At 38.0% G+C, this 24827-nt stretch overlaps 1 protein-coding gene across 1 annotated transcript in view; it reads left to right on the top strand.

The window, feature by feature from the left end:
* Positions 1-24827, top strand: part of kcnh5a (potassium voltage-gated channel, subfamily H (eag-related), member 5a) — a 136680-nt gene that overhangs the window by 68155 nt on the left and 43698 nt on the right. The window lies entirely within an intron of this gene.

The raw sequence follows: 24827 nt of genomic DNA, 5'->3' as shown, positions 1-24827 counted from the left end.
TCATACTGGATAAGATTAATAAGGTTCAAGATGTTCCTTAAACCATAAGGGCTTGTAGATTGGCCCTCACTTCATTTCCCTATGCTTGTGAGTACAAAACATACAAATTAGTTTCATAGAAGTAACCAAATAATTCATAGTGGTTACTGGGTAATAAGCGTTATGGCTAGTAGCTAAATAACAAGCCTGGAGTTTAAGGGATTCGTTGGGGAGGCGCTTCAGAGAAGGAATGGCAGTTTGAAAATCAAGAGCTGCGAGATATCAGAATAATGTGAGTAATGATGCCTTGCTTTATACATGAGTCACAGCGAATCAGTTAGCTTTACACAGGAGAGACAGCTTCGAAGCATTTTCATTGTCCACGCGTTTGCCCAGGAGGGCATGCAAATCTCTTCTGCTGCTTCCCCCTCTCAGTCAATAACTTGGTGGTGTTCATAAATAAAAGGAAGAACAGGCTCGTTAATTTGGTGCAGTACAGTGATGCATCCCCTGTTTGTCCAGGCATTGATCTGCTGAGGGGAGCAGGGTATATCTGACTAATTACAGACCTCGCTCCACCTCTCCAGATGGGCTTGTTAACATCACTCCTTCTGCATTTCCATTAAGCCATGTGATCAAGGCTCAAGCCTCCTTCTGGCCAGCAGGGCATTTTGTCTCGCCTTCGTGTCAGGCTGGAATTCTGGAGTTCCGGATGGGCTGGAGCTGAAATGAAGTGAGGTTATGAAACAAGTGTCTAATCTCTGCTGTGCTGTCTATCCTTTGTATAATACAGAAATAGAAAGGGAGAACAATTGTGTTTAACCAAAAAAAAGCTATAATCATACCTCATGCTGCATAATTACCCAAATTAGTGTTCTCCCTATCCTGCACATGCTTGATGATCATCTGTTCCCACCTGCCAAGGAATTTGGGGTTTGCACCTACGCAAATGCCTTATCTTCCCTCCGCGCTGCTGTCATCAGCAGAAGAAAAATATCCCCCATTATATCACAAGCCAGGCATGGAAAGTGGATGGCACATATTACGCAATGTATCATTATATTCCTCCACTTCAAGTGGGAGGTAGAATTTGACTGTCAAAGGATTTAGAGCCAGCGATTCTATTGATCCCACCTGTATTGTAATGTAACCAGGCCATTCACACTGGTTTTATGTGGCATGTGTCTCTATCACCTAATATTTTTTTGAAACTTAGATGTTATAAATAGCAGAGGTCCTACCCTGTTGGCAAGGAGAGTATATTTTAAGATCAGGAAAGCATTCATTTGTGATTTTTTTGCTTACCTTATACTGCCAAATATCAGCTTGTGCATGGAAAATTGAAATCTCATTTCATGCACTGGCTATGTAAGAGCTGATGCTGACGCTTGCAGGTAGGAGGGTGTGTGGAACTCCAGATGCAATACATGGACCATTTCTAGAGTTAAGAGGTTTTGATATGACAGTGCTGACATACAGTGGGGTACAGAAGTCTTAGAGCACTTTGGAAATCTAGGATATTTTTCATTTTAACCTAAAAAATAAACAACAGAAAGGTTTAGACTTTTGAAGTACATGTAGAAATTTAGTAAAAGAAAAGTTATGATAAGTAAAAAGAAAAAGAAATATTCAACATTCTGCACTATTTCTAGTCCACCATTCAAATGTAAGCAAATTTGTTACCCTGACCAAGATCTTTGTACAAAAAAGTTATCCCTTCCACTGAAGCTGATGTTCAGACCTCTCTTTTTGATCTACTCATCAGAGGCTTTGGCACAAACTTGTGCTGTCCATTGCCAGCTCGAGTGCACACTGTGATTAAAGAAAAAAGGGGGACACACCAAATACTAAAAAAAAAAATGTTAAAATTTCAAAGATGCTACTTTTCACACAAACTGTCATGCTGACAATATAAGTTCTAATGAACAGCCTTGTATTGAATTAGAAAGGAAGGCAAATAAAAGCATCTTCACTAGCAGTCTCAGGCTTTTGGACCCCGCTGTAGGTTATTCTCGGTTCTTAACTGGGTTTCCACGTCTTAGTGCAATTGATTCTTAAATGGCAGGGCGAGCATTACACTGAACACTCTCTCTAAATGATCTTAACATTAAGATGCTTTTGGGAAACTGGGCAGTATGTAGGTGTCATTTCTCAGCCCTTCTGTGGTGAAAAAAAAACTGTTGTGGTATCAGAAACCCAACTACAGATAGTCTGCTGAACTTTGAAAAAGCACTTTTATAAAGATACTTGACGTGTAATCCTTACTCATGCACAGCCTAGACTGCATACAGAGATCTGCGCAAGTCCGGTTAGTGATGATTCAGAGGACATCTGTGTGTAGGCATACTCCTTACTGTTTATGGGACGGACGTTTATATAATTGACAGCTACGTTTGCCCTCTTCATTGAAATGTGCTTACAAGAAGCCCTCTGCAATTACTGCAATATACAATCCTAATGTTTAACCGACTGATTAGCATAAAAACTAAATGTTTCAGTGAGTGCGGTAGGTAGACTTGTTTGTACATGTTGGCATTCATATGTATACTGTGCTGTTTTAGACTTTCAAGCTCTGATTTTATAGGGAAATTCTTAAATTAACTGCAGTAAAACATGCACTGAATACATGACTGCACTGTTGCTTTAGTAATTGCTGGCAGCAAACCAGCAGTGCAGTCATGTATTCAGTGCATGTTTTACTGCAGTTAATTGTCTTAAACCTTAGAACAAACAGGCTGAACAACAACAGCAGCTCTGAGACCACATTGAACCTGCTGCGATTACTTGTTTAGAGACAATGAATTTTTTTAAATATAAAGTAATTCAACTTGGCTTCCTAAATGGGAGTTTAAACCATCAGATAACCAGTACTTAAAGCTTAGCTGCCAAAAAGCTTTTATTGAGAACAAGAAATAGACAAACAGCAAGAAAATATGCTTTAAAACACTGAAACTGGACATCTGAGATGTGGAGTAAGGTTTTATGGACTGAGTCTATATTTGTAGTTGGAGTTATTTGGATTGTGAGAATCAGAAAATGCAACCAACTTCTAAGACTGAACTTTGGAGGTGTGGAAAAACCCCAGAGAGCAAGTCTTCCACAAAGAATGGAAGCTGTATTAAAGGCAAAGAACAAAGGATTGAGAACTCAATAAATCTCTGATTGTAGCACAGCGCTGTATACAGTGCTGTACACAAACTTTACCTGTTGTAGAGGTTGAACTGTGATGTGACTTCTTTGGGTTTGTTCTTTTTTTGCCATTGTGTATTGTTTGTCTTTATGGTATTATTATTGCTGAAGGCAATTTTTTTCTTTACTGAGCTATTTTCATGCAAATATCAAACCTATTAGCTTGCAAATGATGTCTTCTAGAGTGTTCTATGCTCTGAGCTATGACAACTTTTTGAGCAGTGTAAGTAAATCACTCACCATTGTTTCTATAGATTTGAGCATTTTTTGTTGCTAGTGAATAGGATCAATCTTTTAGCTGTAGGTGACTGGACTCACTTGACTTTCGAGCCTTTGGGATGTTGCAGCCTATTATCTATCCTGACCCACACATTCGCCTCCTCCCTAGAAAATCGTTGGGCTTCGATTTCCCCTTTGGTAGTGCGGAGAGTGGACGACCTCTCTATGATGTGCTGGTGAGGCTGTGCCTAGAGAGGCTGGCATTATTGGATAGAATCAGTACAAATCAGCCGGAGGAAGCCTGTGGAATTGCTCTGGAGGATGGAGAGATGTAGAGATGCCTGGTCTGGGGATCTTTAGACTCGGGGGCTAAGTGCTATGCTGAGGGTCTGTATTGATCTGTGTTGTGTTGCAGAGAGACAGAGGATGTGGTAACTGGAGAGAGAGACGGTCTGTTTGGGGTATTACGGAGAGTGGGATGTAACCTAAGTTTTATTGGTACAATAAGCAGAGAGATGGAGCAAAGCACTGCTCAGTGTGCTCTCAGCTTTTACAGGGAGCTTGTTATAAGCAAATGCTATGTTATACAAAGAACCATGGTAAAACACAGCCTTATATCATTAGCATTTTGGTATATTAAGCTTGTATTTATAGGTAAATCTATTTTTTTTTATTGCACTTTAAAGATTCTGATCAGATTTATTCCTGACTTGCTTGTGTGTGTGTGTGTGTGTGTGTGTGTGTGTGTGTGTGTAGTTATTCAAGTTATTCATTATTTATTGTCAGGAAAAATGTATTCATTTTTTTCTATATCTCAGTAAGGGCTTGACAGCTACACATCATTTCAGACACACAGTGTTGACTTCGCACAGTGGAAGGATGGACAGAGATTTTCTCTGAAAGATGGAAGCTTTAAGTACTTTTTATCTGATGGTGACAGTTTTGGTAGTATACCAGGTCTACTAACATGGTTGTTAGTAGTCCCGTTTTCTCTATATCTTTTAATTAACTCCAGTTTTAGAAACTCCTGTTTATTTTCCTTTCACTTTCCTCTTCTATAACTAGATAATCTTACATCTAAACCTCTCAGAAATATCTCTTTTTGCCATTTTAGATGCACATGGAACACCTAAGGTGTGTGTGGGTAGTTGCTTGTGTGTCTCTTTAAAGGGGAATAGAATGTATGTTACTTCTTTGTTTTAAGATTGGAAGAATGGAAGTGTTAAATGTAAATGAGTAGACAACAAATATTGTTTTTTTTTTATTATACTGTAGTATGGGGGCTCTCAGAAGAAACTCAGACAACTTATAAAAAAGTTGATAAAAAAAGTTCTTGTCCATAATGCAGCTTTACTTACAGTTTGGCACAGCAAACAGAATCAGTCTAGCTCCCAGCTCTTACTGTTACTCTCTAACTCTCACTAGCTTGCTCTCACTACCTTGCTGCACACAGCCCAGTACTACCAAGCCCCGCCCTTCAGAATAAGAGTCCACAGCTGAGTAAACCTTGTGAATAAATGCAGCTGAACTAAATAACCCCAAATGAACATATAAGTGTTTTCTGAACAGCTACTTTATTATTTCTTTTTTAAACTAGACAGAACACATGCGTGCACTGACGCCACAGTTGAAGGCTTTTACATCATTTTCTGTTAAATGTACATTTCCTACTTTTTCTGACTCTGAATGAGTAATAATAGAATAACTTGTACTTAATGGCCATTTTGACTAGAAGGAAAATAAACGAAATGAAGATCTCTGACTTTGCAAAGTACTGTATTTAATTATGTAATTATATTTAAATAGTGTACTTTTAAGTTAATGTCTTTAATTTATTTATCTTAACATTTTTAATTACTCAACATATATGGTTATAGTGTATGAAGCCAGCACTTGTCATAGTACATTATGTATCTATCACCTCTACACAGAGGGCAATCAAAGCTCTGTAATAGCAATTGTTTCAGGTGTTTAAGTCAAATCTGCACTCAAAGTGAGCTGAGTGATTACTGCAACTGTAATGGCCATGCATGCTCCACTAAAGTGCATCACAGTGACTCATGAGCCCCTGACACATGACACCATCTCTGACTAACTACCAGGAGGCTACACAGTCCAACTTCATCAAGCTTATAACCACCACACAACATGCCAAGCTACTAAGAGTGTAATGCTTTCAGTACAGTATAAAAAACATTTGAAAAGGAGTATTAATATTTAAAACTGTACACCCCTCTGTCTCTTCTGAAGGTCTTTCATTTGTCACAGTTGATCAAAACTAGGCCTTTGCTCAGCATGCTCAAATAACTGGGTTTTGTAAAATGAAATTCTAGGGCTGCTGTTTTTGGGGCTTATTGTGTTATAGGACTGGCACAGGCAAACCAATCTGAGCAAGACCAATCTTTATTGTGTAATTAGAATCAAATCTTCACCTCAGAATCAGAGATCATATTGAACCTGAAAATAAGTGTATTGTCATACCCCTACAATTCAAGTATTGTAGATAAACTGGCTTTTGTTTATCATTTACAATTGACTGACCAGGATAACAAATTTTTAATAAGAGTTTTAATAGGTTGGCTTGACAAAATCATATTACTCTTGTTTGTTTTATTATTATACATATTTGTGTATCATTTACAGAACCTCTGCTGGAATAGTGTGCTTGTACTAACATCTTAGTAACAACCTGGGATAACAGTGTAACAGCCTGGTAAAAGCTTAGCACCTACCTGGGATAACATACCAACAGCCTAGACTCTGCGTCCAGAATCTTGAATTGTATGTGTACTTCCCTGAAGCATTGCTTGGAAGAAGGGAACAACCAAAGAAAAGACATGGTGAGGTAAGAATCCCATGCTAGTAGAGAGAAGAAAGAATGACAGAAAAATGGACTCTGCCTGCAGGCTGTGATGTAATTACTGCACCTGAGTGTATTAGGACAGATTCCTTGCTTGGTTTTATTATAGAACAGGACAGGCATGCTCAGTTCACCTTCCTCGACAGTGTTCACATTTAGAAATGGTAACCTTCTGGCTGATGAATCAAGACAGCTGAGAAATAAAACTACATTTATGGAATACTGCAGAGTGTTTTTTTTTAATTATCCAATCTTTATCTGATGTGTCTGTAGCATATAGTTAATTACTACACATGATAATTTCTCCATTCTCTAATTTCTGGGATAGGAGTGATCACAGTTTCACTGGTCCCATATCTTTGAAACCTGTCCTCTGAGCTCAATACTGTGTCCAGAAGGACAGGCTGTTCCTGCCAAGCTGCTTCTAAGGTGGTCCTTCTCATGCTTACATGAATCTGTGGCTCTAAAAGGCCCTTACCCTTATGGGGTAGCAATGGCCTAGTAACATCTTAGCCACCACCTGGGATACAATAGCAACAGCCTAGCAACGCCTTAGGGTGGTCTTCCTCATGCTCAAATGAGCCTATAGCTCCTAAAACTCTCCACTCCTGTAGGGTAGCGACAAATCTAAGGTGCCCCTCCTTACATTCATTGTAATAATGCAGCTTTTAACCTTAAGAGAGTAAGTAACTAGGTTAATTGAAATGTTGAGTTCATTGAACTTAAAATAATAAGTTAATAAAGGTAAAGTAGAAACTGTACAACTTAAAAATAAACAGAATAGATTAGATAAAAACTAAAAAAAAATGCAAACACCTATAGTATAGTTATGACTCCTAAAAGCTCTATTTAAAGCCTACAGTTATCCTACTGAAGGCTACAATCATGGATTTCTCTCACTTTTTTGAGTTTAATAAACACTGTTAAACTTTGAAAAGGTACCCTAAGCTGTAAAACCATTTTGAATTTACCGTTTTTGTGATGTCATGGAAAACAACCTGTTTGCATATATCTGCCTATTTAGTTTCGGCAGTTTAACTGTGCCCATTCACACTGAAGTTGTAAGAAGTATTTTATCTTGGACTGCTTTTACAAGAAACATGCAGAATATATGCCCCTTAAAACATCATCATTGCTGTCTCCTGGATATATTTTGTAATATGTAAATATTGTCTGTGTTTTTAAGAGTGATTTTGTGATTGAGTTTTAGAATATTGGTTCTGGAATACCGATGAGTACTCGAAGCCTGGAAAATTGCTGTGCAGGCCAGCCCTAGAAAAATACGTAATAGATGTTATAATAGCACATAAAATTTGACTTTTATTATAAGTCAGCTAGTTTTCTGTTCTGTTCAAAGAAGTGTGACAAAATTGTCTGTTGTAATTGACCATTTGCTAGAGCACATAAAGATTATGTAGAAAAATGCTGGAGTGCTGCTTTAAGATTAAATGCTTAATCTTAAAATTAGAACACATCCATATCCTGCATATGTGTCTGTTTGTAGTGTTAGTTTGTAAATGCTAGTGTGTGTTTATGTGGCAGAGTGAGCTGAGATTTGAGTGTATATTTAAGTTGCTTTGTAGTGAAGCAAAGCGTAGCGCGTGGCGACACCACTAATACTGATCTCTTTAAAGGAATCTCTCAGAGGGATTGCACTCCCAGCTCGTACTACATTCTACTGAATTTGCTTTATTTATCAGTGGTTTAATTGTTTGCGGTTTGTCATTGCATTGTTTTCTTTGCATCTGGGAGAGTTTTGTGAGGATGAGAACCCATTTTTTTTTTCATTAGATGTTTCCACACTGAACGATTAAGCTTTGATCATGAATCATGGAAGAATAAAAAAACAAAAAAAACAACTTTTTAGTTGCAAAATATCTTTACATACTAAGTTCACATGATTTTTTGCTGTGCTTTCTGTGATTACATGAAGAAGGTTATTAAAAATGATATAGTAGTGATGTGACAGTCTAATGAGGAATAATATCAATTGATGCTAGACCCGGACCCAGACCTAGAGAAAGTGATGGATTTTGTGCTTCTATGTGTCACTGCATTCAGTTCAGGGTCAGAGTAGAAACTCGATGGCTTGAACGTTTAATTAAGAAGCTGCCTGATGACCTTGTTGAACTTGCCTTGCCCTGGACCACATGAGACTGCAGTACTTTCACTCATCGGCTTAATGCCAATTTATCCTCTTTCTCATCCTTATTGAGGCCATGGACCTAGCCAGAGCTGCAAAAACCAGCAAACTAAGTAAAAGTAATTTCACCTGCAGAAATGTAATACAGTTGTTAATTTTGACCATTGTTTGCTTTGTCTGATGTCTGTATGTGTGTTTATCTGGTGTAGGCCATTGTGGTTTATGCAGACTAAGTTAGAGAAAAAATTCTAGTTATCATGCTGCGAGTCCAGGGTGTAAATGACTGAGGGGCTTAACGATTTCAGAACTATTGACGCTGTCTCTTCCATATAATGGAAAATACATTCTTATTTCTCAAATGAGTGTATTAGGGCTTACAGCATTTATCGTTATTGTGATGCATTCATCACGGTATGTCAAAGTATGCTTTTCTGAGCATATCATGGACATTATCAGTACTTAAAACACTTTCCAGCTGCATATTTGATTACAAAGAGAGCATAATTAGTCCTGTTTTATTGGATTTAGTGCAGTATGTGAAATATGACAGATAAATCTATGTATCCATAGTTTTGATTGTATTTTTTAAACGTGGCACTGCTTTGTCTTTTCCAGTTTATTGATGTCAGAAAAAAAATGACATCATGTATCATGAAAATCTCTTGAGGTATTGTGAGATTTTTGCTTTATTGCTCACCTGTAAGCAACACTGGTTATTATCTAGCATGATATTTTTTGTTTGTATAAAGAAATAAACAACATTAATGAAAAAAAAATAATCCAATCGTGAACTGTAATGCATTTCTGTAATGCACTTCAATTCCACCCGCTAGTTAGGACTCCCCCAATCACACGATCCTACCAGTGCTAGGAGGACGAAGGCTAGCACAGGCTTTCTCCGAGACCTGAAGCACCATTGCATCTTTTCAAACTGCCGCTCACGCGACATCATTGGACAACCGAATGCACTCGGAGGAAAGCGCCAACCGCCAGATCTGTTGCATCAGCTGACTAGCATTGCATTGAGTGATGGAGGGAGAAGGGGGGCCATCCTACCCACCCAGAGAGCGAGGCCAATTGTGCTCTCTTGGACTCCCGGCCAAGGATGGCTGTAGCATCACCAGGGATCGAACTCGTGATCTCTTGATTATAGGGCTGACGCTCAGACGGTTGCATCACTTGGGAGCCTGCTTTGTCCTGTAATGTAATTGAAGTGTGTTAACTGTTGACTTAAGAAGTTTAGGTCACTTGTTCAGAGTATTGTTTGATTATACACAATGGGTCGTTTCTCAGACAGGAACTTAGCCTACTCCTGTACTACATTTCCTTTTAGTGGAGAATTACCATTCAGAATGCTGTGTAGTCCAGAACAAGACTTAATCCATGTCTGGGAAACTGACTCTTTATGTCCAAAAGTATCCTGACAGCTCTTTTAATTAATGAATTCAGTTACTTTAAGATGCACCCATTACTGACACAGTTGTTCAATTACACACACAGCTTGTATAAGAGGGTTGTGGAGCAGGTGAAGTGCATTCTCTGTAGTGATGGAGTACCATTTGAATTTGAGTGGCATTTGTGATACAGAACTAATCATCCGACATCAGTACCTGATCTCACTAATGCTCTTGTGGCTAAATGCAATCAAATTCTCACAGCAATGTTCCAACATCTAGTGTAAAGCCTTCCCAGAAGAGTAGAGGCTGTTGCTGTGGAAAACAGAGACAAATTCCCTATAAATACCCTTGATTTCTGAAGACATTGGATTAGCAGGTGTCTACAATGTTTGGTTGTATACCGTACTGTGCAAAAGTCAGAGACCACATCTTTTATTAAATTTCCAGTCAAAACAGCAACTAAGTACAATTAATTCATTCATCAGTGTCAGGAATAAAAACAGGAAACATATGTAACAGAAATGATAAAGTATAATATCAAATCTATCTGTTTTTAATTTGTCCACTCTTTACTTTTGTGTACCATACTGCCACTTTAACTTAGACCTGTAAGTTAGCTAGGTTGGACATCAAAATCAAAAATATCACCAGCAGATCAACAGCACTTAAAGCTTTTATCTTCGAGAGAGAGGAGAAAATCAAGCTCCACTTTTGCTTCAGATCTGAAAAAATCCACAGGTGTTTCCATCCATCCTTCCACTGTTAACACTGTGTACCTGTCAAGAAGCTGTTACTGGGAAAAGAAAATACACAAAAAAGAAGAAAATCTAAACCACAAAACACAGAAATTGGACATCTGGGATGAGGAATAAGGTTTTATGGACTGATGAGGCTAAATTTTGTAATTGTCATTACTTGGATTGTAAAAATACAGCCTGCTACTAAGACTGATCTAGCCATTAGGTTGCCGGATGTCTCTGCCAGGTGTCTTTGCCTAGTGAAACATGAGGGGAAGCAGTACAGCCACTTACACAGGAAATCTAATGATGTGGATCTTTTCACGAAAGTGTAGACCTGTTTTATTTTACATAGCTGTACAAAGATAGAGTAAAAAGGCTAACCTAACCACCCCCCAGTGTCACTGTATAATTCTTTGTGATAACACTCTGTGCGGATCCTTTAAAGCATTCTGCACTTTCAGCCAGGCTGTGACTGTGTCTTTTAGCTCAAATGCAAGTGTAAATCCTAGGAATGTGCCTCGGAAGTGATGGATAAAGCAAAGACATGTTGAATTCATTTTGTGTACTTCTTATTCAGCTCCTTTTTCCGAACTTACTCGTGCCTCCAATCTTGCGTTTGTATATTTAAGAAGAGCACTGCAGTTTCCCCCTCAACACACTACAGTAGCACGGGGCCTAGCGGGATCAAACTGTCTCCCAATGATGATTTATTGAGGGAGAGGGTGAGAGATTTCACTTTATACTGCAGCGCTGAATAAAATATCTCTTCATACAGCATGCAAGGGTCTCTTTTTAACGACTGTCTTCTAATATGTTTTTCTCTGAAAGATGTGTGAACATCTTCATTAAGTGAGAGATCTTGATCTTCGCTGCTGTTTGTGTTCTTTCGTTTTTCTTTCTGCTAATTATTTATTTATTTATTTATTTTTGGTTGAATTCTTGCCATGTCTGGCATTGCATTGCAGGGAGCTTTGCAAATAAGCTTTCCAGAAGCTTTCCAGGGACCGTATCTGGTGTGCTTGACGTTTATTATCCCGACTCTCACAATAACGGGCGATTATATTTGTGTCCGCTGACAACCAACATAATCAAACACGAGCACCCATCCAAGACCTAATTTTGTAAAGCATCACACACATTTGTCCTTTCATGTCTCATTTGCAGGAACTGTGATTCTGCTATGGAACATCTATAAGTAATCGTGATGGGTCTTTAGCTCATTATCTGAAAATATGATGTAGTGTCATTAAGACTGTAAATTTAGTCTTCATTTATTCTGCCTCTCTCTCTCTTTAATTTTTTTGGCTACTCCATCTTTACTCAGAGATGCTTTATGTAGAGAAACATTCTTAGCTTTCAATGTAAGTCAGTGTAAAAAATACATATATATATTCCTATTAAATTTTGAGCTTTTCTATTGGACTGTTCTCACAATATAAAGGACAAATGGACAGCTACCATGCTCAAATGATGTTAAAAAGAAAATGTACAAAAATAAAGATACAGTGACAAAATGTTAGTTCTAGGCTGGGATGCCCCTTTAAAGATGCACAAATTTGGAGCATATAAGAGACCTTCTGGCAGCTGGTTCCAGCTTTGGGCAGAATAAGAGCTAAATGCAGCCTCACCATGCTTTGTTCTAATTTTAGGCACTGCTAGCTGACCAGTCTCTAGTGATCTGACAGTTTACATATCTGCCTGTTCAGCCTAAAGCAGTTTAGCCTCACTCATTCACGAGGAAGTTATAAGAGGTTTCAGCCTGTACTGCTTTTTGAATGAGGCCAATATAATGCAGCCAATCAAAACAGAGATCATTTACGTAAATCAGCCTTAAAGGCTCAGTATCAATAAAGCCTGTTTAATTTTAAGAAATAAAGAAAAGATGGACAATGGTTATCTAAGAATGAATTATAACCATTTTTGGCACATAAAATCTAAAACATGCATTTACAAATGTGGTGCATAAAAATGCATTGTGTTCTTTGGTGTATGTGTTTGACCAAGTTGGTGAGAGTTTGGAGAAACAGACTGCATGTTTGTCCCTTTCTGTTGTCTCGTGTGCTCTTCCTCCAGAGCCAGTGGCACTGTTGTCGCGTGAACGTTTAATTGGCGTCCTCCAGTCAGAATGAGACATTGGCTCATTACAACCCAGACCTTCCAGTACAGTGGGGTGTGTGGATGCGTGTAGATGTGTGTGTTTTTGTGCCAGCCCAGCAGACTCTCTTGGTTAGGACCTTACTCAGAAAAATGCTGTATCATCACTTATATCTGTATTCAGGCCCTCTGAACACCCCTCATCCCCCTGTCCTCCTCTAGCTCTGCTACAGGAGCCTCAGCAGTATGAGTCTTCATAGAAGTCACTTAGAGATTGCCCTCAGGGCTCAGGCATTTGGAGCAGAAAGTGCATAAGTGTGATTTTGCTGAACCGTGTACAGTAATGTCTCTCCACCACATCAGCAGTTTGAATGAGTAATAAAATTAAAGGGTCCATTTATTATACTTTTTTTCTCCTAAAATCCACTTATGTTTGTGTGGTTTTATGTAGCAAAAACACTTATAATTCATTTTTACACGATCATTTTCCAACCTCTCTTTATCCCTTAAAATGAAAGGTTTATGCTACTGCGCCTTTAAGACTCATTTATGTAAATTTTGATTGGCTGGGCTAAAACACGTCCAGGCTGAAACAGATGCAAGAGACAGTTAAATTCAGACCACTTGTTTTGGACATCTGAATCCTTTGGAAGCCTGCAATGATACATTTGTTTGTTTATGCACAATTTTAAAGATCCTGTATTCTACAATTTTCTTGTTTCTTGTAGTTTATATTTTCACCCAAGGTCCACTTATAACATTAATGTGATTTTATGAACGAAAAACAACCATAATTGATTTTTACATGACCATATTCCACCCTGTCTTTATCCCTTGGAATAAAACAGGCTGTTTCTGTTGCTGTGCCTTTAAGACTGACATATGTAAATGAGCTGTGTTATGATTGCCTACCCTAACTTGTGCCTCCTTAGAACTTCAGCATGAATTGGCAAGCCTGAAATGCTGTAGACTGAATAGACGGATTTATGTAAATTAGTTGTTGTTTTGTGACATCACAAAAACACTGAATTCCAAACAGGTTGCTTTTTGCAGCTTAGTTTCAGTATATAGACTGTTTGGACTGAGGAGTGAACAACATGTTTTGAATCTTCAACAATGTTTACATACTACATTCGCATACTACTCCAACATATCAGTGGGATGTCTGGCTACAGAATGTCTGCAGTAACAACTTCATCGTGAATGGGAGAGCTAAACTGCTGTAGGCTGAACGGGTGGATGTATGCAAATGTGTTCCTGGTTGTGACAGTACAGACATGATGAATTAAAAATGGGCACTTTAGCACATATATGGACAGTATGGGCTGTGCATTTTAAAGTTTTTACATGGTTCAAACTTTTATTTAAAAAAAAAAGTGAAAATTCAGTTTTACATGATCTGGCCCCATTTAAGTGAGTGTATAGAGCACTGGGATTTGGCCCTGTGTGAGAAGACACACACACACACCCTTGAGATCAGCTTTAGTTCCTTTTCTACCCTCTTCACATGCTCTTTCTTTATGCTTACCACCCATACTTACATGCTGTAAGCCTTTGCCTTTCCTAATCTAGTATTATGGCTGTGCACAAATGCAGCCAGGCTTGGGGATGAAGCTGAGTTTGGATGGCTGGCACTGGGTTTGTGCGTTTTCGATCTGTAGGGATCCGTATAAGCATTGTGAGCCAGCCTGCAGCACACGTGCTACAGTGGCCTGTGACTCAGCCTGCTGAATATTTCATAGCAGCTTGGTTATTGAGCAGGGAGATATTACAAGGGCTCCGCTTTGTAGGGAGTACACTGTCGTTGCTCATAATATCACTGTCATCATCATATACACTGTCACGTCTTTGATATGACCATGAATCTTTTATTCAACCCTCTTGGAGAATTCTAAGATTTTTTTTTTTTTTTTGCTATTCTAAGGCAGGTGTTACATGAGAGGGGGAGGGTCTGTTTGGAATGAAGAGAGATGTTCTCTTCAGGCTGCCTATCTACTGTACTGTGCAAAAATCTTAGGCCACCTGAGAGTGTATATGTATATATTTCTACCCTGTTCTCAGCACTGCAGTAACACTGATGTGGTGGTGTGTTAGTGTGTGTTGCGCTGGTATGAGTGGATCAGACACAGCAGCGTGCTGGAGTTTTTAAACACTGTATCCACTCACTGTCCACTCTCTTAGACACTCCTACCTTGTCAGTCCACCTTGTAGATGTAAAGTCAGAGACGATAGCTCATCTGCTGCTGCATAGTTTGTGTTGGTCATCCTCTAGTCCTTCATCAGTGGTCACAGGACGCTGGTCACAGGACGCTGCCCACAGGACGCTGTTGACTGGATATTTTTGGTTGGTGGACTATTCTCAGTCCAGCAGTGACATTGAGGTGTTTAAAAACTCCAGCAGCACTGCTGTGTCTGATCCACTCAGACCAGCACAACACACACTAACACACCACCACCACGTCAGTGTTACTGCAGTGCTGAGAATGATCCACCACCCAAATAGTACCTGCTCTGTGAGGGTCCATGGGGTCCTGACCACTGAAGAACAGGGTAAAATGAGGCTAATAAAGTATGCAGAGAAACAGATGGACTACAGTCTGTAATTAGAACTACTAGAATTAGTGCACCTATACAATAAGTGGAGCTGATAAAATGGACAGTGAGCATAGAAACAAGGAGGTGGTCATAATGTTATGCCTAATCGGTGTGTATATATATATATATATATATATATATATATATATATATATGTATATATATTGCGTTAAATGGCAAGCATAACACTTTGAGAAAGTAGTATAAATACACTGTCATAAATGTATTCCATTATAATACATGATAAAGTAACATATTCAGAGTACATTTTTATGTAATTCACGCTGTTCCTCATTGTTACTGCTTGCCAGTTTTCTTTGTGTAATTCTACTATTAGGATGTTTCATGAAAAATTTACTTACTTAAATGAAGTAACAAAATTTGTTATTTTGTCTCTCATTGCCTGCTTCAGTCCACCGCTGCTCCCATAATCACACTCATCAACTAAGCAAACTATTTGCCGTATCCCAATAACAAACTCTTGGGAAACTGACTGTCAAGTTGGTAGCTGTGTTATGACATGTATGTAATTTGTCACAAAATGCATTCATGAGTCCAGTACAACAGCGAAGCTGAGTGAACGTGTTCACCACTGAGGACACTGTTCAGTTCCATCATTTCCAAAAGAGTTTAGTAGTGCTAAGATTAATAACTAGCTCATCACATTGATTTATCAGTCTACTCAGGCTTTAGCAGCAACGTCAGTGTTTGTGAAGAAGCAGTGTTTGTCTTTAGAGTTTGTCTTCACAAGCTGTGCCCCGATGAAGTAAAATAGTTACTAAAAAGGCATGGATTGTGAGTATTTTAAAGATGCTGTATTTAGTGGTTAAGTATTCTAAAAGTGTTCTTGTAAAAATTAAAGGGTACAGATGCTTAATTTCTGTATTTTCAATGCTTATTCCGAATACTTGTATTCCGTTACATGAAATCCTGCAAGTGGGCAGAGCTTAATTTGTGGCCAGGTGTCAACAGTTTATAATTGTGCCTTGGAGATGCATTGCAATCGATCAGGAACGTGAAACATTTGTAGTGTCAATGCCAAAGTTTCCTGATGCCCAACTGATGCATCCCTGATGTCATCATAGCAGACTGAATTGTTTCTCTGTCTCTTCCCCCCTATTTGTGTTAGCAGTCCATATTCTGTTTGCAGTCCATGTGGTCTACATATCAGTCTGTATATGTCCACAAACAAGGATTCACAGCACGTTTATGTTTGACAACAAATAGAGTTAGAGACTGATGTAGTAAACGTGTGTGGTACCGGTCCTCCTGTCACAAAATCTGACCATAAGTGCTCACTAGAGATGCATTCATGATACTTGGAAAAACACAGATGTTAATATCACGTAGGAAAATGGCCTTTGAGACATTTTGGGGCACATCCTGCAGTATCATATGTGAGATGACTGCTTTGTGAACCAAAACAAACACAAAAGGTAAAAGAGCTGATGCAGAAACAGGCGTGATGAGATAATAAGATGGATGGAAAACAGGAATGTGTGATATTATCAAACAGCCATAACTTGTGTGTAAACTTAGAAAGGAACAATTCACAGTGGAGTTAATTTAGTTGTACTGTAGTGCATGTAAACAGCACTATAAATAGATAGTCTTTTGTATAACTGCTTGTTTTGTGTCAAGTATTGTGTACATGTAAATGTAGTAATTGTAATTTAAAGGATGCCCTAACGGGTGAAGACATGCCAGTGCCACTGCTGAGAGTGATCCACTACCCAAATAATAGTAGAGAATGGACTAGAGTCTGTAATTGTAGAACCACAAAGTCCACCTGTATAGTAAAATTGGCAGACATAATGTAGGTATACTATGAAGTGGGTGGTTGATATGACCTATTGTATGGCTAAAACAGTTATTCTTTTGGACAGGTCAACTCTGCAAATATTAACTGGGGCTCTGGTTCAGTTTCAGAATCAAAACAAACTACAAAAGGCTCAACAAGCTAGTAAAAACTGGTTTAAAACTTCATTCACACACACTTTTAGAGGCTCTTGATTTTGGAAAGCTAGACTGGTTAACAGTGGAAAGTATTTATAAACAGTTATTTATTTTAAGAAGCTGCTAAAATAGTTGAAAGCACATTACTGAAGGACTTCATAAATTATTTTTCTATTCATTAGAGACACACTCATTATGCAAGAAACGGCTCCACAAATTTTATTCCATCTAGTTTTAAAACCCACTTGGCTTTGCTGTGGAACAGATTTCCCATAGAACTGAAGTGTAGCAATATTAGCAATATGTTAGAAAGCTAAGTTTACTTTTTTAACATTTCCCTCTAATAGAAAATCAACCTTGCTGTCTGCCTGTTCGGTGCTGTTTTTTATTGCATTGTTGTCCAGCAGGGATTGTCTGTTTGTTTCATTTAATGAGGGCTACAATGGAAATAAGCTGTAAGGTTTTATTGTGTTTAATGGCTACTGAGGTGTTTTGCATTTTCAACATCAAATAATTTGAATCAATTAATCAATCAGTCAGTCAGTCATTCAGTCAGTCAGTCAGTCAATGAGTCAACCTGTTTCCTGCTTCAGGAACATTCCAGTAAGAATGTATTTGCTTTCTTTAAGCTGTACTTGCTATCTTTTCACTCTAAAGTACACAGCTGTGTCTCTGTGAACAGTCAGTGCCGGGGCGATCTCTAGGCCTTTTGGAGAGAGGTTTTCGGTCCCAAACCACTTAGCCTTATTTCATCAGGCCACATCAAAAGTCTGAAATGCTTTTGTTATTTCCATTATTGCCCCATAAAAAGGCATCAAATTGGTCATTACCTTGACTTAATGAGAAAAATGTCTGCTTCAGTGGAGGAGAGATGGCATTTACAGAGAAACTAATGCCTGAAATGACAAACGGGTGACTACCACACACCCCCCCTTTCCTATCCATCACATGATGTTTCAGTGAGCGCTTCAGGGGAGAAAATGCCCCCTCCTCCAGAGAGGACCACCCACGAGTGTGTCTTCACCAGATTTGATTAGGTGAGGAATTTGAAGTAATGCGGAGTTTTCATGGCATGATGTAGTTGGTTGCAGAAGAATCAGAGGCTGGAGTGTCAATACTGGAGAGAACAGCAGCTGATAGAATTCATACAGAACAGAAACACTCATGTGACTGGAAGCAGGATACAGTGTCCCTGAAAGCCATGGTCATTAAGCCCAGCTAATCCTGGTCTTTTTCTTCTGAGCAGTCACTTCAGGGGCTCGGAGCAGACAGAACCTACTGCAGGGTTTATTTTGCAGTGTCCTATTCTCTCCTCTGTCTCTCCCCAGTCCCTTCTCACTTACAAGATAAATACATTACTTGGCAAGGCACAAATAGTGGCTTTGATGCAAACATTTGTTTGTTTTTTTCTTTTAATATTTTTTTATGTGGGCTTTCATTCTCAAAACAAACTCTCACTTCAGTAGGAAAGTGCAGCTACTGTGAGTTACAGCAGGATACAGAAAGCAGGAGAAGTACACAAAGAAACAAAGTAAGAATGTGTGACTTAACATGCACTTACAGAGTCCGGGCCAGATTCATAAACTCAGCAGGATTTTTAGCAGTGTCCTAGACAATCAAAATCGAGATGTAAATGGGGTCATTCATATTAAAGACCCATGCCAATTGGAGCTCTGGTTGGCTGACAGAATGAAAAAAACAAGGAAAATCAACATTCGCAGAAACAGAGCTATGAACTTTAAAGGAAGAAGTGCTGGCAATAATAGTAAATTGTTTGAAGAAGATATTTTAACTTTAAATCACGAAGTTCAGAAAATGTTGTTTATACTAGAAAAATGACGTGTATAAAAATCGAGTTACAACTTAATGATAATGAAAAAATTAAATTCCTCCAGTAAATATTGAATATAGGCTTGTAAAAATTCAATTTTTAAATTTTTACTGATAAATATGTTCAGGAATTTATGTAGTTGCAGTGTTGCAGTGTGTTGCCTGAAGTATGACATTTCGTTTCAATGTATACACATTATATTGAGGAATGACAGTAAAGACCACTTGATTTAAAATTTCAAATTGTAAATTGTAAATTCCTTTGTAAAACCTATTGCAAATTGAAAATTTAAATTAATTAAAAATATAAATTAATAGTTAAAACTTCTTGCAATAACACTGATTCACCATTCGGTCAAATTACTCTTCACTCATTTGGATTACAAGCTAAACCTTCTTACCATACACAGGAGGGGGATTCACTAAACATGGAATTTGATACAGAAGAAAGAAGCACAGTGCCAGTTAAACCTGCTGATCTGAAATCCTGCTTGACTACTACTCACATTGCACAAGTGGTAAAACTTCCTGGCAATCCTCATTTATGAATGAGAAAACATGTTGCCATGCTGCTTGCTTTGCTAAGGTGTGTTTTATGAATTTTACCCTATATCTTTGTTCCATAGACCAGACACATACAAAAGTACTAAACTGTCCCTGGAGTGGTATCCACAAGGGTGCATCTTCAGTACCTTTAGTTAGTGAACATCAATGTACCATAATCCATTAATTGCGGTTTAGTTTTTATGTTGTTTTGATTCCACACCCTGTTTTGTTTCCAGCCTTTTTACTTTATTGTTCTATTTTAGAACATTAGGTTATGATGAGCTACAGGTACCTTTCCCATGGGAAAACCTTTCATTTACATTGTTTGTACCTTGATAAACAAAACATGCACCTGTACAGTGCTTTTTGTGATCTGTGTCACTTGTACCACTTTTGCTGTGGCACAGCATGTTAATGCCAGATTACATCAGTGTAAGCACCTTCATTATTAACAATGTTTTTGTTTTTTTTGTGAGATGACAAGCAGTGCATCTGGTGTCTGGTGGCTTTGAAGTGTCTGAGTAGTTACCTTACTTGCTAGTTGGCTACTTTAGCATGTACTGATATGAAACAGCGCACACCCACAGACTCAAGCCTGTAGAGTTCAGCAAAGTTTCAGTTTTTCCTGAATGTGAATTGATGCATTAGCCATCTTGTTTTCTACTTTGCTTAGCTTAACACTAGTTGTGCTGACATGAAGTAATTCAGTGCTTTTTTTTTGTGCTCACAGATTCACACAAATGTCTGCCATTACACAGAATCATGTGTAGATTAAAATAAGGCAATACTTTTCTTTGTCAAGTATAAAAATAAGAGCAAAAACACTTGTTTTGTGCAGGCTATCATAAAAGCTAATAACGTTAGTGTTAGCTTCCTAACAAGTTTGCATCTGTTTAGTAAAGCTTAAAAAATATTATAATTATGAAAATAGCAGTTAACACATCAGCATATTCTGGCATATTCTGGCTTCCAGTATGGTGAACTTATTGGTCATGTAATAGTGCTTAGTTACTTTATGTTCACCTGAAAGAGGAAATAATTTGCTAAATTGTTACCTTCAGCTTCAAGTGTTAGCAAAGTCAAGAGTTTGAGTGCCATTAGGTCCTGTTGGTAACTTGTCTTGAGCAAATACCAGAAATCATAAAACTGGAGTCTTTGATACTCGACAAAACTGAACAAGTACAGTTCGTTTTCTGTTTTCTGAAAAACTCTTGAGTCTGAACTCCCCTATTCGCTCTCTTCCACTCTCCTTTCTCTCTGTATTTATTTCTCTCTGTCTGCTCTCTTTGCAGTATGGGTTAAAGTGGGTATATTAGTGCATTCTGTTTGTTCTGTTCTCCTGCTATGTGGCCTCTCTAGGCCTGAGGCGTGAGGCTTCTTGCTGTGTTTGCATGACCTTTGCGCTGACGGTGTGCCCAGCCACTGAAAACGTCAGCACTATCAGTTAACACTAAGCTGCGGGTAATCCCTGCTTAATTACTCAGCTTATCACAAGCATATGCATTGGTGTCTGACATGATTTATGGAAGCCTCATTTACTGTGCTGCTGATGCTTTTTATTTGAGAATGTGTGTATGTGTGTGTAATTTGTGTCTGACTGTGCGAGGATTACATATACCTGTATATGAAGGTCTGCAGGCATGTATGAATGTACTCATATCTGTATAAAATACTGTGTTAAAGTAAGAGAGCACACTTTATTTATTTAAATAGTCATTTCAGCATCAAATACAAAAAAGCGTATTTTTTAACAGAAAATTACACCCTGAGGTCTCAACAACTGAATGTAATATAAGTTTTATCAGTATTTATTAGTGTGTCTGCAGGAATGTTTTTCCACCACCAAAGTTCAGTGTAAAATGTTGGTTGCATTTCCTACTCATTACCATCTGAGTAATCCCAAACACATTCAGTAAAATTGAGGTCTGGACTGGTCTATTGTTTTGAAAACACCACCAACTTCTTTATTTGACTTGCAGATATTCTTCTTTATTGCCAGTCTGTAACAGCCAGTAATGCTTATTTAGCTACACATCCTGTCAGACCCATGTTTTCTCCCCTATCTCTCGAACATGTCTGATGGTTACAGTTTTGGTGGTGTAGCAGGTCTTGCCTGGTTCTTAGGGGTCCTGTTACCTCTAATTCTTTCAGTAATTGGCCCCTGCAACAAAAATAGTATGTATGACATTTTTTGTAAAAATCATTCAAGCATGGAATGACATTGTTTATGTCCTGTATGTAAAAATGAAGGGGCCACTAAAATGTAAATAAAGCATAGTTTGCCATTTTAATGTACAAAGGTTGTACAAAATAAATAAATAAAAACAAATAACTTCTTATTCAAAAAAATGGGATTAAATACATGTCTTTTTGTTGGAGGGGCTCAAATAATAACTCCAGTTTAGTTTCATTTGCCTTTCCCCTTCCTTACTCAAGTGGAACATTTTATATCCAATCTCCTCAGAAATATCCCCTGAAAAATTGGAATTGTGTACTTAATGGCTGTTTTGACTGGAAAAGAAATAAATGAAGGGTGGTCTCTGACTTTTGTACAGTAGTGTGTGCATGTGTGTGTGTGTGTCTTTGCATTATGGAATGCATTCACACTCACAGGGAGCTGTTTTAGATTATATTTCTGTTGATGGGCCTCTAATGTTTGTTCCACAGTGCCTAACCTAATAAAACCATAAGAGCTTGTGTTCACATAAATAGGTGAATTATTGGTTCACAATTGATCTGCATCATGGCTAAATGGCCTACATCTTACCTAGAAATTACAAGCTGCATCAAGACAAAAGTTATTACCATTACTCAGCTTGCTCTCACCACCACCATACACTGAATTAGTGTTTTAGTTTCCATAGACAATAGACACAATGGACAGTGTTTATCAAACTCCTGAATATCTAAGCTTGCGCTATGGAAAGGGGATAAACTCTCACTTTTGGGCAGAAATTCTTATCAGACCAGTCTTTCTAGGCAGGTAGCTCCAAACTGTAGGAACATTCTGATAACAAGCAGATCCGTTTTTAAATTTTAACGCAATTTCTGAACCAACAAGATATCATTATGACCAACATGGTCACATGCTCTTCAGTATAGGGTGCAAGCAAGGAACCCTGGATTAATTGCAAGCTATAAAAACTTTCAAAGACCATTTTGATGAAAAATGAAGAGAAATTGTTCATAATATGTTTATTCAATGAATTTTAGATAATAATATCTGCAGTAGGACATATTTGCTTCTTTTAATCTGAACCATGTAGTTCCTAATGCCAGTCCTGGGAATACACACTCAGCACATTTTGGTGTTTACTACTTTAATACACCTGACCCAGCACACCAGGGGCTTGTTAATTAGTTAATAAGTTGAATCAGGTGTGCTAGATAAGGGAAAGCAAAAGATGTGCAGAGTATGAGGTTCCCAAGACTGTCATTGGGAACCTCTAGTGCAACTCTTTTCTTATTACTCCAGTAAACATGCTGGAGTTGTGATGTATTTGCCGTTCATTCAGCTCTTACCCTTAGTATGAACACATGCATAAACATCAATAATTTAGTTGGATATCGCAAACCCTATTTAAATTCTGTTATTGTCAGCTATCTTAGTGGGCTACCCAGCTCTGAACTCTGATCCACATTGATTAATTAGACTAGAGTAAGCTTGTTTTGTACTAGAGCCAATGTGACCTGGCAGTCTTGTGGAAAAATGTAAGCAATTATGCTTTAAACAATCATTTTTGCAGCTTTATCACCACCAACTCTTCCCATGCTGGACAATATAATATAAGATTTGTGTTTTTCTTAAATTTGCCATAATCATTTCAGTTGTATTTATTACTGCAAATTAAGTTTAAATTAAATATTTTTTTTAAAAGTTCTTTTATTTTGTATATTATTGTATTGCTTTTATTTTATTGTTTGTCTTATGGGACCCATTGTATAAATAAATGACAAATTCATTAATGACGATATATTTCTACACTGTACATAGATGACACATAGTCACTGTGCAGAAGTCAGTGACTACTTTTCTATTAGCTGTGCTCCCATGGAAAAAGATAAACAATTATAGATTTTGCGACTTTACCACAACCAACTCTTTCACTGCAACCCACAACTTGAAACCACTGGACTATGCAAGCTCTTACATCCCTGCAGTATTAATGGCACTCTTGTTAAAGATGAACGGACAGGCTATGAATATATTTCTTTGTTGCTTGTCAGCTTGATTTTACAGTAAAAACATTAAACATCTAATTTTAGTGAGGCAAAATTCTTAAAAAACTCAAACACGTGTATCACAGTTGTTGGCATCATTTGGTATTTTTCAGGACTCATCCTTTACTAACACCATTGACTCTTCTCTCTTAACACTGGATAAGGAGCGAGGATATATAAAAGGATCTGGGGCTATTCGTCCATATAAAATCTTGCCTTTGGCTTGTGAACCGTTCACGTTCTATATATTCTATAGTGAGCTACTGAATGCAGTGCTTGAAAGAGAACTCTGAGCTTGAATGTAGTGAAATATCAGTGAAACATATCACTACATCACACTGATGGCACGCTGCATTGGATATTGCATTTGTAACTTAGACAGCGCCTTACTATTTGTGTTGGCCATCCTCATTATGTTTATTTTGTACATGTCTTAGGATGAAATACAGCAGACCCTGGGGTTAATATACCTCATTAATTGCGTAGTTTGGTCACTTGCAGTCAATGTTTGATGCACTATGTTTAGCCACTTATTTCCTCAGACTTGTTTGTGAATTATTATTAAATTTTATTTTATTTATTTTGTACGTCTTATGATGAAATACAGCAGGGCTTACAGTTAATTTACCTCATTAATTGCATAGTTTAGTTCCTTGCAGTCCTTGATTCATGCAGTAGTTTAAGACACTTTTGGTTTCTTGAGATTTATTTGTGATTTTTCTTAAACATAATTTATTTTCTCAATTTCTTCCTTCTAATTAGCCAATTTTTAAGGTCTCTTGCATGACAGTAGGCCTGCTGTGGGAGGGCAAAGGGCTGCACGCTGCTCCTGTGATGCGTATCATTTCAATCTGCCAGACATTTGACATTGCTTAAGCCGTCAGTGCTCTTACTGGTGAAGCCTAACAAAACTGCACAAATATACTTAGTGTGGGAAAGAAGTGTCCTATAGCCCTACCTCTCAGTAAGAATGTGGCCACCTCTGTCTTCATATCATATACAGTTAGATACAGCGTGCTCCTATTCTCTTCCAAAAATTCTTTATATATATATATATA

The sequence above is a fragment of the Colossoma macropomum genome, unplaced genomic scaffold (assembly GCF_904425465.1).
Source record: "Colossoma macropomum unplaced genomic scaffold, Colossoma_macropomum, whole genome shotgun sequence".
In the NCBI taxonomy this organism is placed as follows: domain Eukaryota; kingdom Metazoa; phylum Chordata; class Actinopteri; order Characiformes; family Serrasalmidae; genus Colossoma; species Colossoma macropomum.
The sequence above is the reverse complement of the archived record's forward strand: the minus strand, read 5'-3'. Positions and strand labels throughout refer to the sequence as shown.